Source organism: Chrysemys picta, chromosome 9 (genome assembly GCF_011386835.1).
Source record: "Chrysemys picta bellii isolate R12L10 chromosome 9, ASM1138683v2, whole genome shotgun sequence".
Classification (NCBI taxonomy): domain Eukaryota; kingdom Metazoa; phylum Chordata; order Testudines; family Emydidae; genus Chrysemys; species Chrysemys picta.
In genome coordinates, this window is record NC_088799.1 from 101,470,254 (window position 1) to 101,497,239 (window position 26,986).

At 46.1% G+C, this 26,986-nt stretch overlaps 1 protein-coding gene across 23 annotated transcripts in view; it reads left to right on the forward strand.

Annotated features, from left to right (window-relative positions):
* Positions 1–333: 333 nt before the first annotated feature.
* MBNL3 (muscleblind like splicing regulator 3) overlaps positions 334–26,986 on the forward strand; it is a 112,119-nt gene continuing 85,466 nt past the window's right edge. For 6 of the 23 annotated variants that reach the window (XR_010590309.1, XR_010590310.1, XM_065556741.1 and 3 more), the window contains exon 1: positions 357–446. The gene's annotated coding sequence lies outside the window, so the exon portion shown is untranslated. Of the gene's footprint in view, positions 447–628; positions 835–5,236; positions 5,676–11,967; positions 12,072–14,728; positions 14,994–26,986 lie in introns of those variants that run through there. The other 17 variants (XR_010590311.1, XM_065556760.1, XM_065556752.1 and 14 more) reach the window with 13 other exon arrangements.

Sequence of the window (26,986 nt, forward strand, 5' to 3'; positions counted from 1 at the left end):
CCCCGAATTCCTTAGCCAAGCTAGGCTGGGGGGCGTGTTGTTAAACCCGTCTTTACTGAGTGGCGGTGGCCCAGTCTCTGCAATGGGGGGTCCGGGGGGGGGGGGCGCTTGTTTAAAACACGCAAGTCGCTCTCTGTGTGCGGATGTCAGGCGCGGGGTCCCGCGGGCGGAGGCGCTGGATCTGGGGGTGGGGGGGGGGTACAGCGGGGTCCAGCCTGGCTCAGTGGCTCCGAACACCCCCCCCCCCCGCGGCTTCCCCGGGCCGCTCCCCACGCGCGCGGGAGGGGGGGGGGGGTTAATTGGTTTGTTGACTCGGGCGGGCCGGGCCGGGCCGGGCGGCCTAGCGGGGTTGCCATGGCAGCAGCCAGGCCGAGCCGCAGCCGGCGCGGCGCGGCGCGTCCCATGGGAGGCGAGCCGGCGCCCACAGGGACTCGCTGCGCTGCTAGGTAAAGGGACGGCGCGGCGGGGGGCTGCTCCACCGGGCGGGCGGGCGGGCGGGGAGAGGAGCGGGGCAGGCAGGGCTGAGCGCCCCGCCCCGCTCGGGCCGCGCTGGATGGGCGGCGTTGGCTCCGGCGCGACGCGCCCCACCCCAGAGCTGCTCGCACGGCGCGTGGGGCGGGCTGGCGCGGGGCGCTGGCGGCGGCGGCGAGTCGGGGAAGCCCTGCCTGGCTGTAAGATGGCGGCATCCAGCCTGCGCCCCTGCTAGGAGCTCCGCCAGCCCCCGGCCCGGGTCCGCTTCGCGCCGCTTCGGCTTCTGCCCCGGCCCCCTGGCATGCTGCGCCCCCGCGCCGGCCCCTCCGCGCCCGGGTCTTGCCATCGGCGGGGAAGCGCCAGGTAAGGCTGGGCTGGAGCCGAGCCGGGGGGCTGGGGTGGGGGGTCGCAGCCCGGGCTCGAACCCACCCCGGGGCTGCTGTGCCCGGCGGGGGAGCGGGAGCAGAGCTCGGGGCGAGCTCCGAGCAGGCTGGCGTGTGGGGCTGGGGCTGGGGGCAGAGTGCCCTGTGTCAGTGCCCTGGGGTGTGCAATCCCGTGTGTGTGTGTGAGTGAGTGTGAGACTGGCATTGTTCGCCTCCCAGGATGCCCAGGCGGACAGACCAGCCTTTAAACCCTGGATAAAGTTTTGGTCGGGAGAACACTGCTCTCCTAACAAGGAGACCGTCTCGGTGCTTAATAGTCAGTGCATCGCCTCCCTTTAAAGGCATATTGGACCCGGCTCACACTCCTTGCCCATTGCTTCTGTCCAGCTAAATGTTTTTGGGAAAAAATCCGCCTAGGCCCTTTATTATCTTGTTAAACCTGAAATAAGGCAGTAACAGTATTTTATTTTGCATTTTCTGATTTTTAAAAAAACCTATGATCCAAGCTGCTGAAAGTACTCCAGTCCCTATCTTCCCCTGTAAAATCTGGAGGCAGAAAATGGCATTTAGTGCTGCATTTATGCACCCTTTTATTTCTGTAAAAACAGTGCAAACTGTTTGATGGACTCCTATGTTACTACAGTAATCAGAGAGGGCTAGGGAGAGATTTTTTTGGACTCCAATTAAGACATGCGCATTTGTTCATTCTTGCCACTGCACTGTAGTCTGCCTAGAAACAAAGAGCCCAAGCCCGGCTAAATTGAAGTTGGCTCAGCAGTGTGGTGTTTGCATCGTTTGCTTCTAGGCAGAGTTAATTTAAGGACGCGTCTAGAGCAGTTTGTTTTCTCCAGTCTGCAGGTAGAACCTCCTGCTCTGGAAGGCCAGGTATACGCATTTCAGAAAGCATGCGGCCATGATAGAGATGGCAACTTCTCCCATTTTCACATTTTCGCCCTGCTGGTCTGACAGTTGTCAGTAGGTGTGCCTTCAGCCAGGGTTCCTCCTCTTTGCTGAATCACTGAGGGTCTATGGCTTTACGGAGCATACGCTCAAGGAAGAATATCCCCAAATAGATGTCAGAAGAAAATGTAAAAGGCCTGTTAACGTTAAATAAGCTCTGGATGTAGAGTTATTTTACAGGGATGGGAGCATTTCTCTTTACAGCAACATTAGGTGTGATGTAGTTTCACATTTAATGGCAAAACATGAGCTGCCGTAATGAACATCCTCTGGCGCCGAGGTAGTGAACTTGGCCTGCTCTTGCTCCATGGGCCTGATCCTGCAACTTTACTCCTAGTAGTAATCCTTTCTCATACAAGTAACCCCACAAAATTCAATGTGGGATCAAGGCCTGTGTGTGCAGAGCGTTGAGTAAATGTGCAGCACCATATGTGCGACGGGTAGTAGTAATAATACTGACGTGGGTTTTGTGTTGACTAGCATTCGAATGGCCAAGTGTCATGACTCAGGGATTTGCCTAAAACCAGTCAGTTAAATTGGTTTGATGACATTGTTACAGGAAATTATTTTTGACTTCAAGAAAATACTTTTTGGTGTCTGGTACTGAATTGTTCTTAGTCATTCTTTATGGCTTTCCCCTATCAACATTGGACGGGAATAGCATGATGGGATCAGAAACTTTGGGACAAGATTAAATTACAGCATTTGTTGGACATGTAATGTGATCCTGTAATTAGAGTGAGGGACTAGGCTATGCCGTGTTAAAGCTATTAAGTGTCAGACAGAGTTGGAGCAGCCTAAATCAAGTCTGGTTCTGCTGGGATTATACAATGGCAGAGGCGATGCAGTTAAGTTTCCATACAGCAGTTTCCCTGAGGTTGAAGAGACAGGGTTTTCCGCCTTTGAATACTCACTGTTGGTATCCTACCAATTTAAGGTAGTACACGTCTTCCCACTGTGGAGTTTGGATGGTTCTTTACATGGCACGGTGCAGTCCTGAGAGCTGCTGGCTTGGTTACAAATGAGGGCTCAAATCCTGCTCACGCAAACTCGGAAAGGGCTTTGAGCCTTATTCTGCAGTTGTCACATGGGGACCTGCTCCTGCAATGCTTGCTCGTTTGAGGAGCATAAAGATTGCAAGATGCTGTCTCCAACCTTGTCCCCTTGTCCAATGGGATGGGAATTAGTTTGCCAAGAATAATGACAGGTTTCAGAGTAGCAGCCATGTTAGTCTGTATCCTCAAAAAGAACAGGAGTACTTGTGGCATCTTCGAGACTAACAAATTTATTTGAGCATAAGCTTTTGTGGGCTACAGCCCACTTCATCAGATGCACAGAATGGAACATATAGTAAGAAGATATACATACACGTACATATGTCTGCTCCATTTCTTTTTGTCAAGAAAGAAACCTGTGGACAAATGGAGCTTGGTTAGTAGTCTAAGTTTCAGGAATCCTGGAGTTGCAGGCATCCACACTCATAGGTGTCAGACCTTCAGCTCGCTTCCTGTGTGTTGGATAAAAGTCCATGTGGTCTAGCATGTCGGCTTGTGTTTGCTGTACGATTACATTGCTCTGTTGTAGGAACCATTGCATTATTACACACATGCAATTTGAAAATGCTTTGCAAAGCTATTACGACACTAACCATTTTACAGGTGTTAATTCCCCTGCGCTCGCGCTCTCTCCCTCCTCCCCCCGTCTCTTTAAATGAAGCCATTTTAAATTTGTGATGCCCCAATAAAGGATGAATAGCTTCAGAGCTACTTAAGCCACAGAGTATTTCTGCCTGTGTTAGTTATTGTAGGGTGCACATCTATTACATCAAATCCCCTCAGAACCTTTTAAGCAGGACCCTAAACAGATCTGAAAGTCAAGGAAGAGGATGCTCGGTATGTATCTGTTCCTCCCCTCTGTGCTTCCTGGAATGTTATTACTAGTCAAGGACAGTGAATACAGAGCCACCAGTGGGTCCTTGCTTCCATCCCACCTCTCCATTCCCCTGAGCACTGCTTTAGAAAGCAGTGAGGGGGGGTTACCATCACAAAATGGCATTGTGAAGTTCCAGTTTCATTATTTCGCTGATCAGTTTTTCTTCGTTTACAAGCCACAGGATGATTTTCTAGGCAGCAGCCTGTCAACTCAGACGGGGATCTGAAAATCAAGCTGTTTTTCCCCCCCTGCTTTTGTCACCAGTAATAATGATTCTGCTGTCAGAATTTGGCTGACAACATGGCTCGTGATGCCCGAGGCAGATTAAGAATCCAGCTCACTCCCCTCTAGCTCTAGCTGTAGTAAAAATTAGCTTTAGCAGTGGGGCAGACACCTGTGTGACTCTCACACACGGAGCAGATGCTGTCTTCACATGATCACTTTTCTGACCATAACCACACTCGTAGTCACACGTGGAAACCGACTGGAGTGTTAGGAATCCTGCACTAGCCATTGAAAGGGCAGTGGTGTGCTCGGAGGCAGGATTTGCATACATTTGTATTTACAAAGGTATAGGTATGAATAGAGGCTCTATTACTGCACTCTGAAAACCAAGTCCCGACAGAAAAGAGGAGTTCCCGCATCACACCGATCTGACGCCCTCTCCCCAGATCCAACCCTCCAGCCCCCTTAATCACAAAATGTGTTCTAGCAAAGCATTAGAAAATTTGAAAACATGCTCTAAACATTGGCCTGAACAAGAAAATAAGCCTAGAAGGGGGCGGGTATCCTGGTTATTGGAAAATCTGTTGTCTTTAGTCACGTAGAAGCTCCAGAGTTCAAATCTTTTGATTTGCTCATGTGCTTTCCATAAGTGGAATTTCAGTGAGAAAATTCTATAGTGCTTTGATAATTATTCCCTCTTACCTGGCAGGTAAACAAATACCTCTTCATATTTTCTTTCTCTCTTTTTAATAAACGTGCTGTAGACTCCTAGCCAAGTCACACACCAGTCTCTTAGCCTTTGTGCCAACATGGCCCCTGATTCAGGGGTTAGCTTAAGCGCATGCTCAGGTCCCTTGCTTCAGTGGGACTTGAGCACGTGCTCAAGGTGCTTTCCTGAATTAGTATCTCATTTGCATCAGATACATTGCAGCAGTGCAGTGGTGGTTTGTTTAAAAGGTACATGTGCTCCCATTTTTCTGGGTAAACTCCCATAAAGGGTTGTGGTTTTACACTCAGAAGAGATGTTGTATTCCCACATTAGAACTAGTGGCTGCAAATATTTTCTTGCTCCAGCTTGACGTGAAGGACATACCACAGGACTGATTCTTCCTCTCTCACCTTGAGTAATACCCTGTGATTAGCACCATCGATTTAAATTGGACGTCTCACTGAGTAAGGTTCCACTCAGCCTGGGTAAGGGCAGCAGAATCTGGCCGTGTGCTTTTCAAAGAGCACATACAGTGATATGCAACGGAAAAACGGTAGTCTTTAGGGGATGGTATTTTATGTCTAAGGGCTTCTGGACGCATAAAATCAGGGAGAATGCGCCTGTGTAATCCGATCTGTTCTTGAAAGCCTTGCAGAGGGCTGCCTGCTGCAGACATGAGCTGTGTCAATAAGAACTCTGTTCACTCTCTGAAAACAGCCTCGTGATCCAGGTTTGATTGGCAGCCTTCCTAAGGGAGGGCCTTTTTTGAGCCAGGGCTTGGATTTTGGCGGCACTTCTGACTGACTCGACTGCCTTTTCCGCCTCCCATTTATTGTTCTTTCCTCGGCGCGATAAACTTGGATTTCAGATCTGGAGGCTTCTTGGGGGAGCGGTGGGAATTTCATGCGAGGATAACATGAGTGCAAAGAAGGTTTCCTTTCTCAGCCAAAGCAGCTTGTAGGAAAGAGAAGGTGACAGATTTAGAAGAATATGAGGTAGGAGTTGAAATTGCCATGTGTGAGAGAGAACATTCATGTGTGCTACTCAGGGTGCTTTAATTACTGTATAAAGCACATGCCCTTATGAAAGTCAGATATTTTATTGTGCAGAATATATATTCATACGCCCTCATGCACATTCTGGATGGCTTTATACAAGCTAGTGAGACACCCAGAAAAGGATTAGGAGTGTGAAGTGAGATTCTGCTCTCACCATAAATTTGGTGTAACTCAGTTGGCATTACAAAACCAGAATCTGGCTCATTAATTTATTTTTTAAACTTCAGAAAACCTGGTTCTATTTTGTTAAACATTTTACTACCTGGTGTTTAACCTTTTAAAATCTTGTAGGTTATAGCTGCTTGAGCTAATAAACTAGTAGTGTAAGTCTGTGCGAAAGCAGGATTTTAGTTGCAATATTGAATTAAAAGGCTTTAGTTTGGTGTGTGTGGTCTGCGTAAATTGCAGCTTTTGTTGAAATGTATGCCCCAGTGCGAACATTTGTTTTAGTGAGCATATGAAGCCAATATGTTTGGCATTCAATAAGGGCCTTTTGCAAAAGGGACACTCGCAATGTTGCCAACACTCCTGACTTTTGTTGCAAGTCTTGTGATCTGTTCGGTGTTTTTCTGAAAGCCCCAGGTCCTGGAGTCAAATGATTGAGTGAGAAACTCAGCTTTTGTTTAAAAAAAAAAAAAAAAAAAAGTTTCTAGCCCTTGGGGTTGCAGAGAAAAGCTTGAAAATGTGACCAGTGTACCTTAAAGCTCAGAACCAAACGGCAAAGAAAAGGACCCAAAGTTATTTAAAAAAACAAAAAACAAACACCATGATTTTTTTAAGCCAACTTCATGCCTAGTTGAGGCCTAACTCATGATTTTAAATGCTTGGGGTTGGCAGGGCTGGTACTGTTACGAAAAGGCCAGCTCTGGTCTCAGATATGTCCATACTGAGTCAATGGGCTGGATCCTCAGCTGCTGTAAATCAGTGTAGCTGCATGGAAGCTAGTCACGTTCTCTCCGTTTGCACCAGCTGAGAATCTGGCCCCGTGAGATTTGCACCATTCTTTCCGAAGAATTTAGCCTCACCGTTTGTTTGCCTGTTTCTCGCCAGTGATTTTTATTTATTAAACCTCCAACCCTGCTCTTCTGGACATCAGTATCAAATTCCTATCCGCGTCAGTGGGAGCAGGATTGGGCCCTAAGAAAACAGCGTGCAAAACAGTCGGGGCAGTCATGAACTGTGACAAGCAATGACAGGAAATGCTGGTTTCTCTGCTCTGGCTCATAACTCGGTGAGGCCACAGCTGGGTAATTTGTTTTTACTTCCTGTTCCCAATCTGTTTGGGTCAAAAGCAGCAGTGTTTTTCCATATAAAGATGTTTGGCTTTATTCTGCAAGGCAGCAATAAATCTGACACCAAGTACAACATGTTTCTTACATTTCAGAGTCTCTGTAATGCAGCCGCTGACTTTAATTTGGACGGTGAAGCCTTTATTTGTGCTTTTAGAGGGCTAGGGTTGCACTAGCATTTTTAAACAGCAGAAAGCTGAATATTTTCATTTAAAAGCCGTTTAAATCACACTAGAGCCAGGCTGGGCTTTAGCCACGGCATGGAAAAGGGACTCGGGAGGTCGGTCTCCTTTCTATTCCTGGCTTTGCTTTGGACTCCAGGAGAGATGGGGCGCAAGCCCCATGGGGATAATACTTGCTTGGTTCATGGGACTTAATTCATTAATATTTGTGAAGTGTGGACGGTGCTATCAAAGTGTAGAGGCTTATATAATAATGGACCAAATTGTGCGGTCTCACCAAGCAAAAGCTCCTGTTGGCCCATGGCTATTTTTCTGATCAGTTGATGGATTGGTCATTAAAGTAGTTAATAAAGCTTGGAATGCTGAGAGAGAAAATTTCCAAGATTTGTTGACAGGGAAACCTCCCCAGGCAGATGGAGAACATCACGCGATAGCTCTTTTTAAATTGTCTCTCTCTAAAAATATGTTAAACCAAAAATTGTACAGTACCCTAACTCCCTTTGAGATCTTCTTGGGATATGCACGCTAACCAGATAGAGAACTCTCTCGACTCAGGACCTGACTTTTCTGAGGAGGCACCATCAAGAATGATAGGCCCAAAATTTAAACTGACTTGAATAGTTTTTCATGTCACACTGATCATGAAACACAAACCTTCCAAAGAGATGGTTGTGCCTTTGTTAAAATCCCAACTTCTCACCTGGGTGACCTACCTACAGTAAGCCCAAGGGCTCTGGGGGTTCTGGTCAGAATTGTCAAATTTTAAATTTAAACAAAGAAAAAAATGCAGACATTTAAAATTTCAGCTGCAAAATATTCTCATAAAATATTTCATCAAAAAAAAATATATATATATATATTTTAACCTTGTGTGTTCCTAAATTCTGGGTTCTTCCCATCCCCGACACAACCACAAACCAAATTGGGCTTGCCAGTTAGTGCCACTCCACTGTTCCAGATATTAATTGTCGGATTAGTTGAGGTCCAGAACTTTAGTCACACAACATCCCCATCCCACCTAGAAGCCCACTTACAGGTCCTGGCAGGCAGGGAGGCATTGGTTGGCTTTCCTCCAGTCCAAAGTCTGTGCTACCAGATCCGGTTGCTATGTGCACCTACCTGGGCCAGCTCTGCCTCTGCTGGTCTGGTTGGGTCTTGTGAAGTTAGCTCCACACATTGCTATTCCAGCCTCCTCCACTCCTGCAGAATGTCTGTCCACAGGGTTCAGAATCTCCTGGTGGGGAGGAGAGGGCCCTTGGATAGAGAGCCCACTCTTAGCAGTAGAGCGCCCCTTTAAGACTGGGCACAAAACAGCTTTCCCATCCCATGAGAATTTTTGAGATATTGAATTTTTTTCCCCATCCTGAACTGGGATGAAAAGTTGAAACACCTAAAACTTGCATGAATGAAAATCTGAAAAAAAAAATTGAACTTCTGGTTTGTGTGTGTGTGTGTGTGTGTGTGTGTGTGTGTTTTTAAATCATTATAAAGTAACTTAAATTTCAAACCAAAAAGTATTTGGACCTGAAAAATGAAACACTTTCCTTTTACTTTTTCCCCCTAGATATTTTCCAAATGAGAAATTAATCAGAATAGACCCTTTCCCATAAACAGTTTTGTTTTTGACAAATTGGCATTTGTGATGAAAAAACATTCATTGAAAAATTCCTGCTGTGCCCTGCACCTGGTCTCTCAGACAGACCCCTCAACCCTGCCCATGTTCAGTTTGAGTCTTATGCCCAAGTGAGAGTCCGTTCCCTGTACAGTCAGGGTGACCCAGGGCATAGCGAGTACAATTCCTGGGCCCTTTTGTGAATACACTCACAATCACTATTATCATTTATACAATCAGAACACAGACAAATTCCAACGAAAGCAACCTAACCCAGCATGTGGAGCTGTGGGTATGCAACATTCTAACTCATGTAAATGAGGCTGGCCAAAGCAGGCTTTCCCCCTTTTCTCCTAGAGGGAGGAGAGGGACTTTCACTTGGGTGGGGAGCTGCAGTGATGCAAGACTTTTCCAAGCATGCTGGTTCTGCACCTGCCAGTCTTAGGAGGGAGAGAAGAGTCCCGGTATGCTCACCAAGATCCTCCCCATTGCAGAGCAAAGAATTGACTACAAAGCTGCCACACGTCATTTAAAATGTGCCCTTTGGAGTCCACGTGCCCCTGCCTGATAATCTAGGTGTGATAGCTGCAAACCCCTACTGACACAAGTAGGCCTGTCTCATGAGACTAGTCCCATTGATGTCATGTGAGTAGGGATTTGCAGGACTGGGGTTCTGCAGGAGGCGGTATCAGGGCCACAGATACTATGTGCAGTGCTTTGGGCTCAAATGTGATGGTTAGAATGAGGATTCTGTTAAGTGGTAGCACATCAGTTTTTTGGCATATGGACGGTGGAAAGATATGAAAGGACCTGAAATCTATTTAGCGGCACAGGCCGGTCTTTGGTAGGTCTAATAATTGACTTATTTGCTTGCTGTACAGTGCCGTGTAGTCAGATTTCAACTTAAAAGCAGCCAGTGTTTGCTGCTAAGGAGACACTGGGATTTGTAAACTCAGCCCAGCAACGGGATTTGTAATTGACTGTATCCTGACTTCCTACGTCAGATGGAAACAGGGCTCAATGCCATTGTAAAATACAGAAACCACTGGAATTGGAAACAGCCTCTAACTGAGGGCTCAGTTCATGGCCTGTCACCTGCTGAAGGCCAGGTGACAAATACCCCAAAACGAGGGGACATGCAAATTATTAATACAGGAAACCTAAGTTGCTGGGGTGGTCCTCCCCTGTGTGTAAGTGCCTGTGGATGACCACAGTTTCTCTTTGTTTAAGATGTAAATTATTTCCAACAGTAAGAGTGAGGGGGAACCATATATGCGCGGAAGGGGGTGACTAGGGCTAGAATGCATGTCTCTGGAAAAGAGAGACAGTTGAGAAGGTGGATCAATCTCGATTGCTCCTCTGATGTGCTGAATGCTCTCAGTTTCCATTGACTTCAGCAACATTTAAGGGTGCTCAGGGGCTGATGGATTGCTCTGCGCAGGACAGGGTCAAGCTGTTATTGACAATGGTTCCATTCCGTGCAAGCTGGTGGTGGTGGTGTTTTTTTTTTTTTTTTAATTAGAAATCATAAGACAATGCCACTAGTGTAGTAACTTATTGATTAATAAGCACAATGCTTAATGTAGCTGGAAGCTGGAGCTGCAAGAAGGTCAAATACCTTTTTATCGGCAATTAATGTACATTTGAAACAGATGCAGTGGACAGCTTAGTAGCTGTGGAACTGATCCTGCATTATTGCAGTCAGTCTGATCTGAACTGGCTCCACCATGGCCTGTTCACAAATAATCGTCCACACAGCCCTGTACTATTCGTTTCCAAACGTATGTGTTTGCCTGTCCTTGCTTTGTCGATCCCTCAGTGTGTGGCATACGAGCAGACGGCTCTGGCCACATGGAGCCTCTTTGATTTCTTTAGGGCTCTGCACTGGGGCAGCAGTCCACTCAGAGACATGGGATCGAGATCCGAACTTGGTATGCCGTGCTTTGAAGGTTTGTGTGCAGTGCAGTCACAAATTATAACTGTCCCAGCTCCGGTTCTTTGTAGATGGAAACGAGTGTGGGAAGGTTTAGTGGGAATATTTGTGATTTTTTTTTTTTCAACTGCAAACACTTATGGTTGGTTATCTGTTTTCTTGATGTCCTTCATTTCAGCACTCTGGGCTGCTCAGTCTGCAGTAGAATGCTGGCTGGTGGGGTTACAGCTTCGATTTGGGACCTTCCTATGATGAAACGTTAAAACTAATTTTTCTTTTAAAAAGAAAATCTGCATTTCTGGGCATGACTTTCCTGCTGTCACTCCACTCCACTCCATGTTCACTGCAATTCACTGATGTCAACTTTCACATGAGTAATTCCCGGGGGGGTAATGTGGCGTTAACTAGATTCTTGACTTTCATCACTAGTGACCTGGATTTACAATCTGCTTTCAGTCACAAGTGAAATGAGTTTGTGGTCTCAGTCCAGCTGCTATTTGACGCTTGTGTATGTTACAGAATGACCACGCTTATCAAGTGATATATATAAAACCTGGGACTGGCTTTCACTTTGTGGCAGGGGCTTTCAGTTTATCCTGCAGTGAGTAAAGAGTTGTTGGTGGCACTGCCACCTTTCCAGCTTGATGGATACACATTTTTATGAGAACTTGTTTTTACAGTCATGTGGCAAATGCTCCTGAAGTAAAAGAGAGGACCTGGATTGAAATTCAAGTGGAAACAGTTTAAATTAAAAAATTCCAGAGCACCAAGAACAAAAGTTCCCCTGCAGTGTTTCTGATAAACAGGGTGTCATTGTGGTAGTGTCTGAGACTTAGATAATGAAACTGACGATAAATAAAAGAGAAACTCGAATGGAATGCCGACACTTAATATTCTAAATAGTAAAAGTACATTAAATGTTAATAAGTGTTTCTAGCAGTTCCATACCGTTGATTAGGATATCTGTTTTTAAAGTATAAACTCTTTAACTAGATATTTTCCCTTTTTAATGTGGAACTGTATTAATGAGAGTCGATGTTGTTCCCATTCCCTGACCTCTGTCTTTTAGATTGTGAGCTCCCCAAAGCACACACTGTCCTTATATTTTTAGAAAGCATCTGGCAAGTAAGTGGTGCTACCATAAATAAATAATAGATTAATGTATCCTTAGTTTGCTTAGTAAGGGATCGGTCCTTTCCAAGCAAACCAGTCGTTGAAGTGGTGGGTCAGGCCCTCAGTTTGACATCAGGACATATTAGTCTTTTAATCCCATTTAAAATTGTGACTTTTCTTGGATTTTTCCAAATGGAATCTCAGGTGAGTGATTTCAGAGAGCAAGTCTATTGAATCCAGTGAGCAAAGGGCTGGGACAGGGATTACTGGCATCTAATGTGTTCGCTGACACAGAGCAGATTTCTTGCAGAAATACCAGCTGGGAAATAAGGCTCAAACAGCCCTGGTGCAGTAATGATAGGAGGGTTGCTGGTGATTTGCTGGGAAACAGGCCAGGACTGACCTTGGGATTCTTGCTTCTTGAGAGAGTAGGGATGAGGATTTTCACAAGTATGTGCAGCTTTAATGTGTGGAGCGGATGGACATGTTTGGGGGCAACAGCGGACGCCTTCAGCTGGGAGCATTGTCACTATAATGCAGCTTATTTTCTGCAGTAAAGAACCCATAGTTCTTGACAGTAATTGTTTGCGTTGTCGTTTATTTCGATGTATGCAGAAGACCCAGGCACCCATAAAGCGAGCTGAAAACGAAAGGGAGAATTAAAACCTGAAATCTGCTTGATCATGACCTGAATCTGCTAATCACAGCCTTGCAGAAGTGGGGGGGTGTAGGGCTGCATGTTAGGCAGGGTTAGGCAGAGGGCAGGCTGTGATCATTTGCTTGGGACATCTTCTTTATGGAAGAAAACAAACATTCCACCCCCCCACCCCAGTGTTAGAGCGTATAAATCCAGACAGCCAAAGAAACTTGATTATAAATAACGGCTTCGCCTTTAATAGTCACTGAGCCCCATAGTGTGTGGCATTGCTGCACGTGTGGCCTATAATAAAGGACACTACATTAACCCCTGGTTTTGATAACCCTTATAAGGGAAACATGGCTGCCGGTGGCTCTAATTCACAAAAACGTGTAAGCACATGCCTAAATCCCACTGAAGTCAAGGGATTTTTGGTACGTGCTTAAGTGCTTTCCTAAATCAGGGTCTTAATTTGAATGTATCTTTGTGGGTTTAGATTAAAGCTTTTTATTGAATTTCAGGTGTGATTTGGATAGCTTTTATTCTTTAACTGGAGGAATTAACTTTCCTGGTGTTCTTTAGAGCCTATTTAATTTGACTTTGACACTGTGTCTGTTTCCATATTAAATTGTATCTTAATAGGATCCCTGACTAATGTCATGCCAATGGTACTCTCACATCTTAAACTTTGTGTCTTTATTAATTCCACATTGTACCAGAGAAGATGTGCCGTGCTATATAACTATTTTCCTGATTAAAAATGGTACCAGAAGTACTTTTAACACCCCATTTGGATCAGCTCCTCAGCTGGTCTGAATAGATGGGGGCCCTGTTGACTTGGTGGAACTCTGTTGATTTATACCAGTTGAGGATCTGGCCTTTATCTTGTCTGTTAACCTTCCAAAATATCAAGCACAAGCCTCCCTAAAGGATTGATTGACTGAACCCATGGAGGGACTGAACCAAAGCTCAGTGAAGACTCCTATTAAGTTCAATGGGCGTTGGATCCGGCCTCCTCCCTCACACCCACTTTTTTTTTTTTTAAGGTTATGCATATTTTAAGAAAGCTGATCTGGAAAATGTAACTGTACAACAGATACTTTAAAAGTTCATCACATGGGGGCCCTATATACAGTTTATCTAGTTATGCAATTTTTAGACACTGTTTCCTCTCCCTCCCTCCCCATATCCACATACATCACTACTGAAAAACTGGTCTGAGAAATGCCTGGCTTATTATTGTGTATTAAGTTTTGCAGCTATCCTGTCTTCTCAGAACTAGAGCCAATGACATCTCACTGTTTCGATAGATATCTCATTTGTTCATTGATAATTCCACTGCTTTATTATTTAGATTATCAGAATGCCTAGGAATCCCAGTCATGGGCCAATTCCCATTCTACTAGGCCTTGTTCAAACACAGAACAGAAAGAAGGCCCCTGTCCCAAGGAGTTTACAATCTAAGTATAAGACACAAGACAACAGATGGATACAGACAGCCAGAGGTCTACAAGGAAACAATGAACAATATTGGTCAGTGTGCTGGGCAATGGTTTATCATCCTGGTGGCCCAACTGCTGTTAAAGCATTACAGCAAAAGCAAGTTTTAAGGAGGGATTTGTAGGATAATGAAGTAGCATTGCAGATGTTTTTCAGGGAGCTCTTCATGCCTGTTGGGGCAGTGAAGGTGCTTGTTTGAAAATGTAACAAGAGGGTGATGAAGACGAGTGCTGACATCACGGGTCCTGAATGAGGTTTGATAGGTGGACCGGGATAGCCTGTGGAGGGCCTTGGGAGTGAAGACAAGTGGTGTGTGTTTGATGTGATAGAGAAGAGGGAGCCAGGGGAGAGATGCAAAGAGAGGAAAGACGTGGTGAAAGTGACGAGTAAGGAGAGGAATCTTCGCAGCAACATTCTGAATGAATATTGCACTGGGCAAGGCCAGAGGAAAGGATGTTGTAATCCAGATGCATGATGATGACGCCTCATAAGGAGTTACCACAGTATTTAGGTCAGGTACTCCACTGACATCCTGGCTCCTTGTTGCAGAATGAATAACCTCTTGCTGAAGTTAGATGGATGAACTTGAGACCTGTTTTCAGCATGGTGCCAGGGCTGTGGATGGGAAACTCCCAGGGTGGTTCACCATTACCTGTGCTTTGTGGCAGGAATTTACCTCACAGGCTCCCAAGCGAAAATTCTCGTTTGCTTTTTCTCTCTCCAGATGCAACAGAGAATATATATATATATATATAAAAGAGGGGGAGGTTCTAAGAGAGTCCTTAGTCAACCAACAGCGGTGTTTGCACAGTATGATCAAAAGAGAGCCTGGGAACTCTGGCAGCTGGAGGAGAGAGTGAGCTTAGACAAGCCTGCGCTGGAATCCCTGTGTGTTCTCTATGCCCTTAAGCACATGAGGATTAAGCTCGCCGTAAAAGAACAGGGTCAGGTCTAGACCAAGAAGTAGACTGTGGAATCCAGCCAAAAGTGTAAGTAAGATTTTTCTGTAACAGCATCCTAGATGTGACAGTTCTGATGACTTAGCTGAAATGAGGCTGACATCTGTAAGTCAGGCATGATTGGAAAGGAAAACAGGTGGATAGCTGCATAAGGTAAAGAGGAGTTAAAGGGAACTGCCAGGGGGGTGCACGTAGCCCTGACTTTCACAGTTTGGCACCGGAAATCTCTGCCTTCACTTGTGAATTAGGGGCCCTCACAACCATCATCATTGTTTCCCCCACATCCTTCATTGGGCCTCCCAAGCGCCTGTAGCCTCTACTGGCTTTTCTGTTGTTCCCCCGTGGCGCTCTCAGTGCGTCTCTCCTGCTACAAAGACTGTTCCCCAGTCTCCTGAAGTGCCTGGCTTTTTGGACAAAAGTCTTTGAGTTCAGTCTTGGCCTTCAGCCTCTAAAGGGGACATTTCCAAATAAAGCTCGGGCTTTCTGTAAAGCCCGGCTAGTCATGAAGACACAAAAGCCATCAGTTCTGTTAAAGGCCTTGCACTGGGCACAAGCTAGCAGCCTGTCTCGCTAAGGATTAAATGCCTCCGACCACGTCCGAAAATGTTCCTCTGTTCGCTTTGCCACTTTGCTGCCTGGCTTGTGCCATGTTGGCTGCTGATCCCTGTTAAAGAATGTGTTTCATCAGTACTAGAAGAATAAAAAAGTAAATCATGACACTCTTGGGGGAGCGTCACCTACTGCTTGTAGTTAAAGCTTCAGGCCAGAAAGCAAAGATATGAAGACAACGTTACTGCAACACCCTTTTTCTTACCCAGAGCCTTCCAGCCGATTTCAAAAGGGCTTTACTAACGAGGTCAGATTCGTTATTCCCATTCTATACATGGGGAAACTGAGGCACAGAGAGATTAAACGACTTGCCCAAATGTCATACCTTTTAAAGAAGTGCTCTGCTGCCCCAGACGCCCATTGTACTGATCGGAACCATACTTGCCCGCCATTGTAAAGTGCTTTCAGATGTGTGACTGGAAACGCTATGTAAATGTGATTATTGTATTTTATTTCTATACATTTTAGGCAATCAAACTGATTGAAAATTGTCCATAAAAGCATTTTTTTAAACCAAAAACATTTTATTGATTCAATGAGAATTTTTGCAAAAAATGTTCGTTTTCTTCCAAATTTGGCAGGATTTGTCAAAAAAAAACCTGGAAACCAGAAAAATGAAAAATGTCTGTGAAAACAAAAACATTCAGCAAAATCTGAGAGGGGGGGGAGGGGAGAATCATTGCCAGGTTGGCTCTATTGGGCAAACTTCAGCCCTGGCATAAGTGGGAAAAATTACGCTTTACTTCATTGGTCCGAATTCATCTCTGTTGTTTCTCCAGTAATTGGAGTTACACCAAGACTGGATGTGGCCCATTGCATCTATTCAGTATGAAAATCTAATTTTAAATCCTGCCAGAGACGGCTTCTGTTTATGTAAGATATATAATCTGCACAACCCTGTGTCATCAAGTATACGCCACTAAGTCCTAAGTGGAGAATTTGTCTGATTAAAGGCATTGACGGGATGAGATCTGTTTGATTGAGAGAGCTGTGCTACAGTGTTCTTTAAGTTCAAGCATTCTCTCCAGTTCAATAACTCCAGTGGTTGCAATGGCTGTTCACACCAAGCCATTCATAATTTTTATACTTGAGAAATAACAATAGCATAAATGCTAACAGCACTGCCTAGAGTTCTGGGCCTCTCCATCAAGAGACTGATGATCTTGTGGAACAAATGATCACCGGTCTCATTTTAGCCCCTAAATTCATTTTCAGATGTGACACGAGCCAGCGTTTACATTTAGGACCCCAAAAGTAAAATGTAGCTAATTACCCCCACTCTACCACATAGCCGGTTTCATCTTAACAAAGACGGTACGTCCAGTGAGACAGGTCTTGCTGGTAAATGATGCTAACCTTCTTCAGAGCCTCAGAGAGAGCTCCAAATCCATAGGTGATTGGATACTGTATCAGCAGCATCTCTTCAGCTGTATGCCTAACCTCCCTATAGGCTCCAATATGGCCTGGGCTACATGCAACTAAAATAATACATTTTTATTTTCCGCTTCAATGCTGATTTGTATTACGGTACAGTTTATGGGTTCCAGTTGAGATCAGGGCCCCGTTGGGCTAGGGGTTGCACGTACACATAGTAAAAGAGTTTACAGTCCAAGTAGGCTCTAGTTATGTCTGCACTGGAGCTGGGGTTGTAATTTCTGCCTTGGGTAGACATACTCACGCGAGCTCTGACCAAGCCAGCCTGCTGAAAATTGCCATGTAGCCCACAGCAGAGCAAGCAGCAAGTGTGTGCCATAGATTTCAGTCCAGGTCATGCTCAGGTTAGCTAACCCCTCCTGCTTGCTGCTCATGCCGTCCCAGCTGCACTTCCGTTATGAGCGAGCTATCGCGGGTCTGTCTCTTGAGCTGAAAATTACTCCTCCTAGCGCCAGAGTAGACCTACACGAAGGGTGGGCAGAAGTTACTATTCTCCCCGTGTTACGGATGGGGAGCAGAGGTACAGATCGACTCTGTGATTTACCCGCGGTCACACAGGGAGTTTGAGTTGGAGTGAGGAATTGAGCCCAGATCTGTGAAGTGTCAGTCTCGTGCCTTAACTGCAAGACCAGCCTTCCTCCTCGTTGGAGCGTTTGTTCAAACCAGAGCCTGAGTCTGCCAGCCAGTGTGCTTTTCTGGCTGCTGCACGGATAGCTCATGGGGTGTTGAACACAAGCGACCCCACAAGAAGGAAGAAGATTAAAATATGTCTCTATTGCACCTTTCTCCTCTCTTTCTACACTGGAGCTATGTTACATCCTTCCCTTCCCAGCTCTCCAGCCATTAATGGTCTTTGTCAAAACGTTTACATCGGCAAAGGCCCAGAGTTTTGCTCCATTCTAGGCAATGGAGGAATGAGATAGTTAGGGGCCTGCTCTGTGAGGTGCTGAATAACTTCAACTGCCGAAGAGATCAGAGGGAGTGGAGAAAACTCAGCACTTTACAGGATTGTGCCCAGAGCGTGGGGCAGTCTCTGAAGTAGAGAATTTTTGGTGTTCAGAAGGCGACTGGATGTCCTGTCTGATTTCACACTGCCAGTTCCTTTCTTTTGACTGACTCACAGCAGGGGGAGAGAGCCAGGGTTGGCTTCCCAACGTGATGATGGTTATTAGAAGAAAAGGGTGGAGGTGGAGGCATAGAGGCAGTGATTTGCTGAACTGAGCAGGCTGTGGTGAGTTTGGACTCTAGGGTGAGTTCCCAGTTCCACTGTTGACTCACTTGTATGAGACACTTCACCTCTCTTTCAGCTTCCCCAGTTGTGAAGTGAGTATGGTAACTTGAACTCACCTGGAAGCAGTTACATGAAGTTTTTGGTTCCTTACTGTTTGTGAAGTGCTGTGAGAGTCTCGGGTGGAGGACTCTATGCAAGCACAAAATACTAATTTTCTGGCCCTTGTCAGCTGCTGGATTAGGCTGGGGGTAGATTATATTGCCCAAGCAGCCTCACTGTCCCTGGGTGCAGGAATGCAGCCATTATACCCTTAACCAGGCTATGACTGCAGGCCTACACCTCAAAAAGAACAGCTGATTTCAGACCCCTGCCTCCATTTGTCTGTCCAATTTTGCAAATGCACATACTTGTGTGTGCACTACGATCCACACATAGGTGGTATAATCCAGCACCTGCATTTACAGGTATTACAGTTTGGATGTGTACAATCACATGCACCAAATATCATCTGCATGCACAGCTGTTAGACTCTACCCCATCTCTCCAGAGGCTAGGGCGAAGTACCATGTGCATGAGTAGGCTGAGGATGCACGAAAGTCCGGCCCTACGGTTGATGCCGTTAGCAGTGCTTGTAGAGAACATTTCCTTTGCAAATTGTTCTGTTGTTCTTAATATTGTCCTTGCTATCTTCATATTCAACACGCTGTAAGAAAAATGTTCACTGGATTTTTTGGCCATACATCAAGATACGGGTCTGACACTATCGACAGCCCAGGGAAGATAAAATAATCTGGCTTCTGACAACAAGATGCATGGGTGTTAGTGGTGAGGAAAATCAAAACCAAGAAAATGCAAGGAAAAAAAATTGTGTACAACTTAAAACTTGTGCAACTTCCCCTTATGCCGCAGATAAAGCAAGGTCTCTCTGACCTTGGCAGCTGTACAGGGCGGTCTTTGCATAAGAATGAATTGTGCTTAATATACTGGAGGAATTGTTCAGAAACAAATACGTTTCTCTTCTGCATCAGGGATGCTATCTTCTTGTTCCAACTGTCGTTACAATATAAAACATACACATGTATGGGGAACGGCACAAGGGATAAGCCATTCATCTCTAGATGAGCATCAGAGAATCCTGTGGCACCTTATAGACTAACAGACATATAGGAGAGTGTCTCTGTGTCCCCCATTCCCAATGTAGGGGTGCAGGGTCTTGTACTGTCCTCCACGCTGTGCTTGAGCTGAACTTTTCCAGTGTGTCGGCTGAGTCCCGGTTTGTGATTTTTTGAGTACAGTGGTAATGTGACCTGTGTCCTTTATAATCAGGCCTCAGTGTGTTAGTTTTCATCTGATAACAGGAGGGCTGTTCTCCAGGGAGCTGGAGGTAACAAGAAGGAGAGCTGATAGGAAAACAGGGCTCATATCCCCAGCAAAAACGTACTGACATCACTACTGAGGCAGCTGATATTTCAAGAGTTACAATCCCAGGCTCTGAGTTTGCAGCCCCTGCTCAGATGACTCATTGAGGTCAGTGGGACTAGAAGCCGTAGCAGTGGCCTGCCGAGCTAAGGCAACATGTAGGGCTGAATCCTGCAGGAATGGAGGGCTGTGAGAAGGCAGGGCTGAGCCGTGAGAAGGGTCCTGCAGGAATTCAGGACCATCGCAAACTTCCCCACTGTTTGCTCCATGAGCAAGGTGCATTTCTTTGAACTGCTTCCTCTAGCAAACATGTATAGTTATAAAAACCAAACCAACCAAACGGAACCAAGCCAGACACTTCCCCATCCCACACCTCTCCCCCTGGGGAGAGGGTGGGAGAACAGATGCATCACAAATGTGAGTCACGTCGCTTAATGCACTGGTGGAAGGCGCTCCGATCCCAGGGTGACGAGTGTGGTATGGAACAGAATAGTGTAGCATGGGGCTCTGGGACTTACAGTCCAGTGATGGGAAGCGAGCTGAGAGGCGCAGGCACGTAGGCCGACAAGAACATCATGTTGAGCATGTGTCATGAGGCATCAAGCAGGTGGGAGGTTGTTTTCTTAGACCCCTGCATGCCTGTATGTGTGACTGGCCAGTTCTCATGGCTGCCCTGCTCTCGGATTCCTCTGGGTGCGGCTCCCAAGCACTCGTGGGAGAGACCCTGCGCATCACTGAACATCCCGCAAATGGCTACAACCCCCATCCGGGCCATGCCCTCCCCAGGAGAAGTCAGCAGGGCCTAGAAAGGAGCAGGATAGGGCCCATCACACTCACTGGATTGTGTGTAAGTACCTCTGCCCTGCCTGCCCCAATCACCTCCACCTCCTTTCAGCTCACCAGTGTTAGACCTGGCCTACACCTATAACCCATGTTGACCTCGGTACTGCTTCTAGAGGGGGTGGATTTATTACAGTGACAGAAAAACCCCTTCTGTTGCTGTAGTAAGCGTCTACACTAGAGTGGCTACAGGGCTGTGGTGCTGTAGCACTTGCAGTGTAGACATGCCCTTAGTCTCAGTGAGGGTAGAGAGGTTTACTTGCATTGATGAGCACTGTACACATCTCTCGGCACTGTGCAGTAGTCTGTGCTCACAGGTGCTGAGCAAACACAGAGGGCCAATGCTTTGCCTCTCCACCTTCCTCTCGGCAAGCCGGTTTCTTTAGGGGCACGACTTGCTTGTGAGTTTTGCCTGAGTAAGGGCTACCGGACATGGCTAGCTGTCAGGAGAGGACAGGATGGGGTAACCCTGTGGATAGAAAACATCATCAACGGATGCAAAATGCCAAACGTTATTAAAATGGGCAATGGAAAAGCAGGCCGTAGGTCAGTTCTGGAGGGGGTGAAACAGACTTTTGAACAATACTCGGATTTCTAATCCCTCTGGTCCATGCACTGTTAAATTGAGTGTTAAGGAAATGGCATGCAGTAGGTGATGCAAAAACAAAGAACCCCAAGGTCCCAACACGAACACCTCACCCCCCACTCCCAAGAGCACCGCAATAGTAAAGAGAAAAGGAACAGCTCATGAAAGCAATCCTTAGCACAGTAAGAGGAGAATGACAGGCACCCTGTCTCCAAAACTAGACAAAAGCTTCATAATCTTGGTGCTTTACTGTTGAACATCTGCATGGAGTGGGAGTAAACCCACTAATAGAACCATACACAATAGGCCCGCCTGCCGTTGTAGGCTCCCACCCATAGAACCCATCCAGGTGCATCTATTTAAATTATACCAAAGGTGCCCGGAATGTTGCAGTGCCCCTTGTTTGTAATCCTGTCTCTTGGGGCAAGGAGGGAGATGTGCATGAAAATCCACCCCAACTGTTCAGAAGCACGGACCGCATCCCCACAAAATACGCACCAAGGGGGTTAAAAATATGTATTACAAACCACCTCCCTGTTTCAGTGGCATGCAGTTAGTCAATAAATGTAAATTAAAGACACATAGTCAATCCAATTCTTAACATACAGAGTGGCAATTAAAGAACTAGGTAAACATTTGACTCAGAACTCCCATCGGCAGAATATCCAATCTAGTCCGAGTCACCCAAGCATTTCAGTAGTTTATATCCCTGCCTCCTCTAGCAAACATGGGTCCGCCTCTTTATTAGCCACTTCTGCAGAGTCCAGCTGGCCTTTAATATAGGTCTAGAAGAAGGCAGAACTGCTCTGTCCCCGCACCACAGCTTTCTGCACTCTGGTTCTATAGAGGCACATAGAACTTGGGGTGAAATGCTGGCCCACTGACGTCAATGGAAGAGCGAGGCCAGGATTTCACCCGTCATGTTCAGAATCCACGCCGAAGTAGGAACCTACCATCCCGCCACAGTGCTGGGCAGCTGTGGGTCCCTGCCCTGAAGCTCTTACAGTGTATGGGCCCAATCTAACATCCACTGAAGTCAACTGAGAGCCATGGGTGGAGGGTCAGGCCTTAAAGGCACATTTTGGCGCAGTGTAAGCAGTCCATAGCAAACCACACACAGAGTAGGGCATGGGCCCTTTGCTTCATAGAGCAGTTAGTGTGTCAGGGGTTTCTTTGCAGGTGATGAGCTGAAGGAAATAAAAAAAGAGATGAAGTAAGGAGAAAACCTGATGATAAAAGTCTTCATGTATCTATCTGCTTTATCCCTCAGTGGTGGTGACTCAGAATACGGGGCTAATTACTGCCTAATTGTAAATCACATCTGTGTGAGCCCTAAACCTAGGCTGGCCCTTCAAAAATGAAACTGTTTGGTAGGGAGTGTCTGCCACCTCTGAATGAAGTCTTTGTGTTCATAACCCATAGGAAAGATTCCTCAGTAATAAACCCTGAAAATGGGTTAGTTAAACTCCAGCTCTTTTGTGCAAGGTCATTATTAATTTTTTAATTATGAGACTTTCTCTTGGGCATAAGGTTTAAATAGGAAATATGCCGCTCTGGATTAATAGTAAGGATTGGAAATGGGCTGAGAGATGACTGACTGCTCCCATCCCCATCTCTCTCAAAGAAAAAGACAGTTGCCCAACTTTGGAGTGCGAAGACTTCAGCCTTATCGCATGCAAAATCTTCCCAAAAAGACATTTTCTTGGGAACAAAACCATGAGCTAATACCCTGCGAGGTGTATAGTGTTCCATCAGAATGTTGTGGGAGACGGTGGGCTCAGAGATTGTCCTAACAGCCAAACTCTCTCGGGGAGCATGAGACCTTCCCTTTTATTTAGACTCATAAAACACCAGGAGTGTTTTTTCAAGGTACCTTGGAAAGGACTTTCGACCCAATTCACATCCTGTCCAGATGTAAATAGAATGGGTATCATTTCCTGTTCCTGTTCTCCAGGCCTCACTTGGTTGTGCCAAGCAGCTTCTCAGTAAGTCGCTTTTTCAACAGGGGTTACGTGCGGGGAGGGAATGTAAGATGCAAACAATGAATGAGGCTGTTTCAAGAAGGACTTTTTGTCACTTTCGTGCTGTCATTGCTGTAGAGACACCCTCTTTCCCTATGGCATGTGCAACCACAGTCCGAATAAACCAAGTGATTTTTCTAGGAACTTCCAAGGCACCAAAGGAGGCAAAAATTACAGTATAAACAGAAAGCGAAAATGTGGGTTCCCTATTCATCCCGTCCCGGTCTTTTGAATGGCTGATATTTGTCCCTGTTTGTTTCTGCTTCTTGCCTCTGGGGTACCTCCATCCTGCCCCAAAGCTGGGGATTCTTTCCCTGAGTGCTGTTGGACCAGGACCCTCTATAACACCTTACGTTGAAGAGTGATCTGCTTCAGCCAGACCTCTCTGATTTAGATTTTTCTGTAGAGAAGGCTCCTCTTTCCCTTCCCGGAGACCTCCCACACTTCCTGAATTTCAGCCTGCTGTGCCCTGGACCCCCATAATTTATTGCACATGCCGTCAAGGGTGAACTCGGCACTAAACTGTATTAACTCCTGAGCAGATGTCCTTCAAGAGGGGTGGGATGATGCCTGTCCCTCCCAGGTACTCTCCCATCCAGCCTGAGTGAGCGTTTACAGATATTGTTGCGCAATCCTTCACAACATCTAGGGACGAAATAATGATGAAAACAGCTCGCAGCTGTTTGTTCAGTTGCTTCTGTTCCCTGAAATTCCCTAATCTGAAGCTCCGGCCCCACCCCCGTATTAACAATCTCCTAACCTCATTCTGTCTGCTCACGCCAGCCAGGCTGCGCACTGTGTGGAAGGCCCTCTTTACTGCCTCAGATCTTCTCGCTAGAGCTGCCCCACCTCCCTGCCCGTGTCCGAGGACTCTGCCGAACATAAGGGGAAGTTCCTTGCCAGCCCGTCTTTAGCAGATACATGCTCTGAGTCACTTCTGTATGGCCCCTCCTGCCATAGCGGCCATGTTACTACCACAGTGCATGTGCTGGGGTCAAGACAGCAGTGTGTGCTAGCTAAAGGCACCGTGGCTCAGATGCCAGGGCTGTTCCTGAATCTAGAGCATGGAACAACTGGTTTTCTGCTGTTTGTTAACCCGTGAAACACAACTAGACTTAGTTCATTGTGTTCTTTATCCGTTATCTGGCTGTTTTATGCGGTGGGGTTGGGTTTGTGTTTTCATCTTAGGGACAGATCCTGCCTCTCTTCTCAGATTGAGTAGCGTTTTGGTCCATGGGACAGATTCTCAGCTGGGGCAAAGCAATAGAGCTATGATAATTTACCTCCCGCTGAGATCTGCCCCCAGGAATGGCTTTAAGCTGTCGTCTCTCTCACTTTGGTGCCAATCAGATCTGCTGGTGCTGGGGAATAGATCGTAGCTTGCTTGCTCTCGGTTAGGAAGAGATTTCCCCCCTCCCCCCCATCGTCCTTCCCCTTCTCATTTCGCTTCCCCCTGCTTTCTCTGCAGATTTTCCTTTGTTCTGTTCTTTTTCTTTCCACATCCTCCCAATCTCATTCTGATCAATTGTTTCTCGCTCTCTCATTTTGGGGGGTGGGGGGGGAGTAGTCACACTGCTGTTTGACAGGCAGCCTTTATTTACATTTACCCAGGAGCTCAACCCTGTTCACTACCACATCACTGGCTGCTCCTTCCTAAGGCCCTGTCTCAGTAAAGCACTTAAGCCTGTCTTTAAGTCCCATAGAAGTCAGTGGAATCCAGGTGTAGTCCCTTCTCCAGGTTGCTTTCCTTATTTTTGCAACCTTTACTCTTGACAGTGGCCTGCTATTGGAAATGGAATTCTCATTAATCCACAAAAGCAGAGACCTCCCCAATCCCTGAAAGCTACTAACCATAAGGGCAGGATTGGGTTCCGGAAGGGAGAGAGTGTTGCCCACTGATTAGCAGCAGGGACTGGGCGACAGGGCCCCTACGGAATATTCCCACCTTTGCATTTAACGTCTCGCTACCTGCTCATCCACTGGTCCGGTTTGTATATTAATAGTTTATCTACCTGAGAGAGGACTCATGAGATTCCTTTTTTTTTTAAACCAATCAGTGTTTAATGAAGAGGTTGCAGATTGTTGGGATGAAATTACCCTTACAGTTGCCGCTGTAATCATGACATCATCCTAGCAGTGCTCCAGCTGCCAGCGTTGAGAATCAAAAGGAGCGTGCGTTCTGGGCCAGGCCTCCCGACCTCCACCACACCAAACGCAGCTTCTTGGCATTTCTCTTCCCTAGTCACCTCCAGTTTCTCCTTGAGGAATGCCCTGCGATCACACTCGGGCCCCGCTCCCAAATGCGCTGTGAGCATTCCATGAAACATCTGCCCTTGGTGGCAGTCGACCCCACGCTGCCATACCCATCTGCCCCAGCAACGCTCTTACTACTGGCAGTCCAATGGTGGCTAAGTATCCTGCTCCAACACTGCCTCTCACCTAGAGAAATACAAGGTGTCAATCCCTGTCATGCTGACACACGATGCATATATCACTCCCTAGGGATTAAAATCCCTTCCTTTTTATTTTAAGTGTGCATAACACTGTCTTTCATACCATTTTAATTTACTCCATCATGGTGTGTCAGATACTTTATTTTTTGTTTAAATAATACAGGACCCCTACATTTTGGTGGCTTAAACTCCCTCTCTCCCCTGTCCCCTTTTTGATCTTTTGGCTAATAGCCACCCGACTTCTAGTATAATCCCTATGGCTGTTGTTACATCTGCCATTTAGTCTTTCCCCAGTACCACTTTACTGTTCTTTGTGTTGGACCTTTGACTCTTTAGCTGATGATTTCACTCAGAAGTTCATTGTTGCTGAAAATAAACTTACAGGACCAAACTTTCAAACACAGTTTCACGTGCTAAAATGTGCCTACACCCATTACTTCTTCTGGATCCCACTTTTAAATAGCATTCTTATTCTACAAATAAAATTCAGTGAAGTTTCCCCCAATTATTGTACTCTGTTGTTGAGATTTGTTAGTTTCCCAGCATACATTTATACTGAACCCCTCTTAGCACTGAAATCAAAACAAGAGCATGAGACTTCCTCTGGAAAAAACATACATCTACATTGCAGGCAATTGTAAGAAGCCAAGTTTCCACTACTGAATTTGTACTGTGTGTGTGTGTGTGTTTTCTAGCACACATTTAGTAAGTAATTTGGCCTTCACACTTAGCAGAATTTCAAACAATTTACTTGATATCTTTCTTGATTCTTTCCCGCTTCATGTAAATAAATAGCTTTTATAATATTTTAAGTAGCAATATACTGAGTAACCTGGGTTATCAGAATAATAGCATTTTTTAGACTTCCAGTTAAATAATTGTTTAGGGTTCTCTATGTGCATGTGTATACCCCACATACATGGTCATGGTATCCAGGTGATACATGGCTGAGCTGTGTCATAAATTATGTCTGTCATGGCCCTTTGATTGCTTCACCTGCAGTCTGCCCACACTCCCCTCTCCTCCAGGCCTGCTTCCAACGTTCCAAACTGCAGCCAATGTACAGATCATCAGCCGCCTCCGCCCTGCCCAGATTCCACCCCTCCAAATATATATATATATATATACACACACACATACACAGCACTGAAGTGCAGAATGGTCAGGGACAACAACCAGGGAGGGAGGAAGGAGAAGCGGAGAGACAGCGAGAGAGTCCTCGGTACGATAATAGAAAACATTTCTGTTAGCAACGTGCCTTTCATGCAAGGCTCCAAAGCACATCAAAAACATAGTAAGGCCTCTCAGCACCTAGGGCAGGCTTGTAAGTATTCGCAAGCCCATTTTAGAGACGAGTAAGAAGAACCAGGAGGAGAATCCAGGATTCTTCGCTCCCGGCCTCCTGCTCTAACCATGAGGCCTAGGCCTGT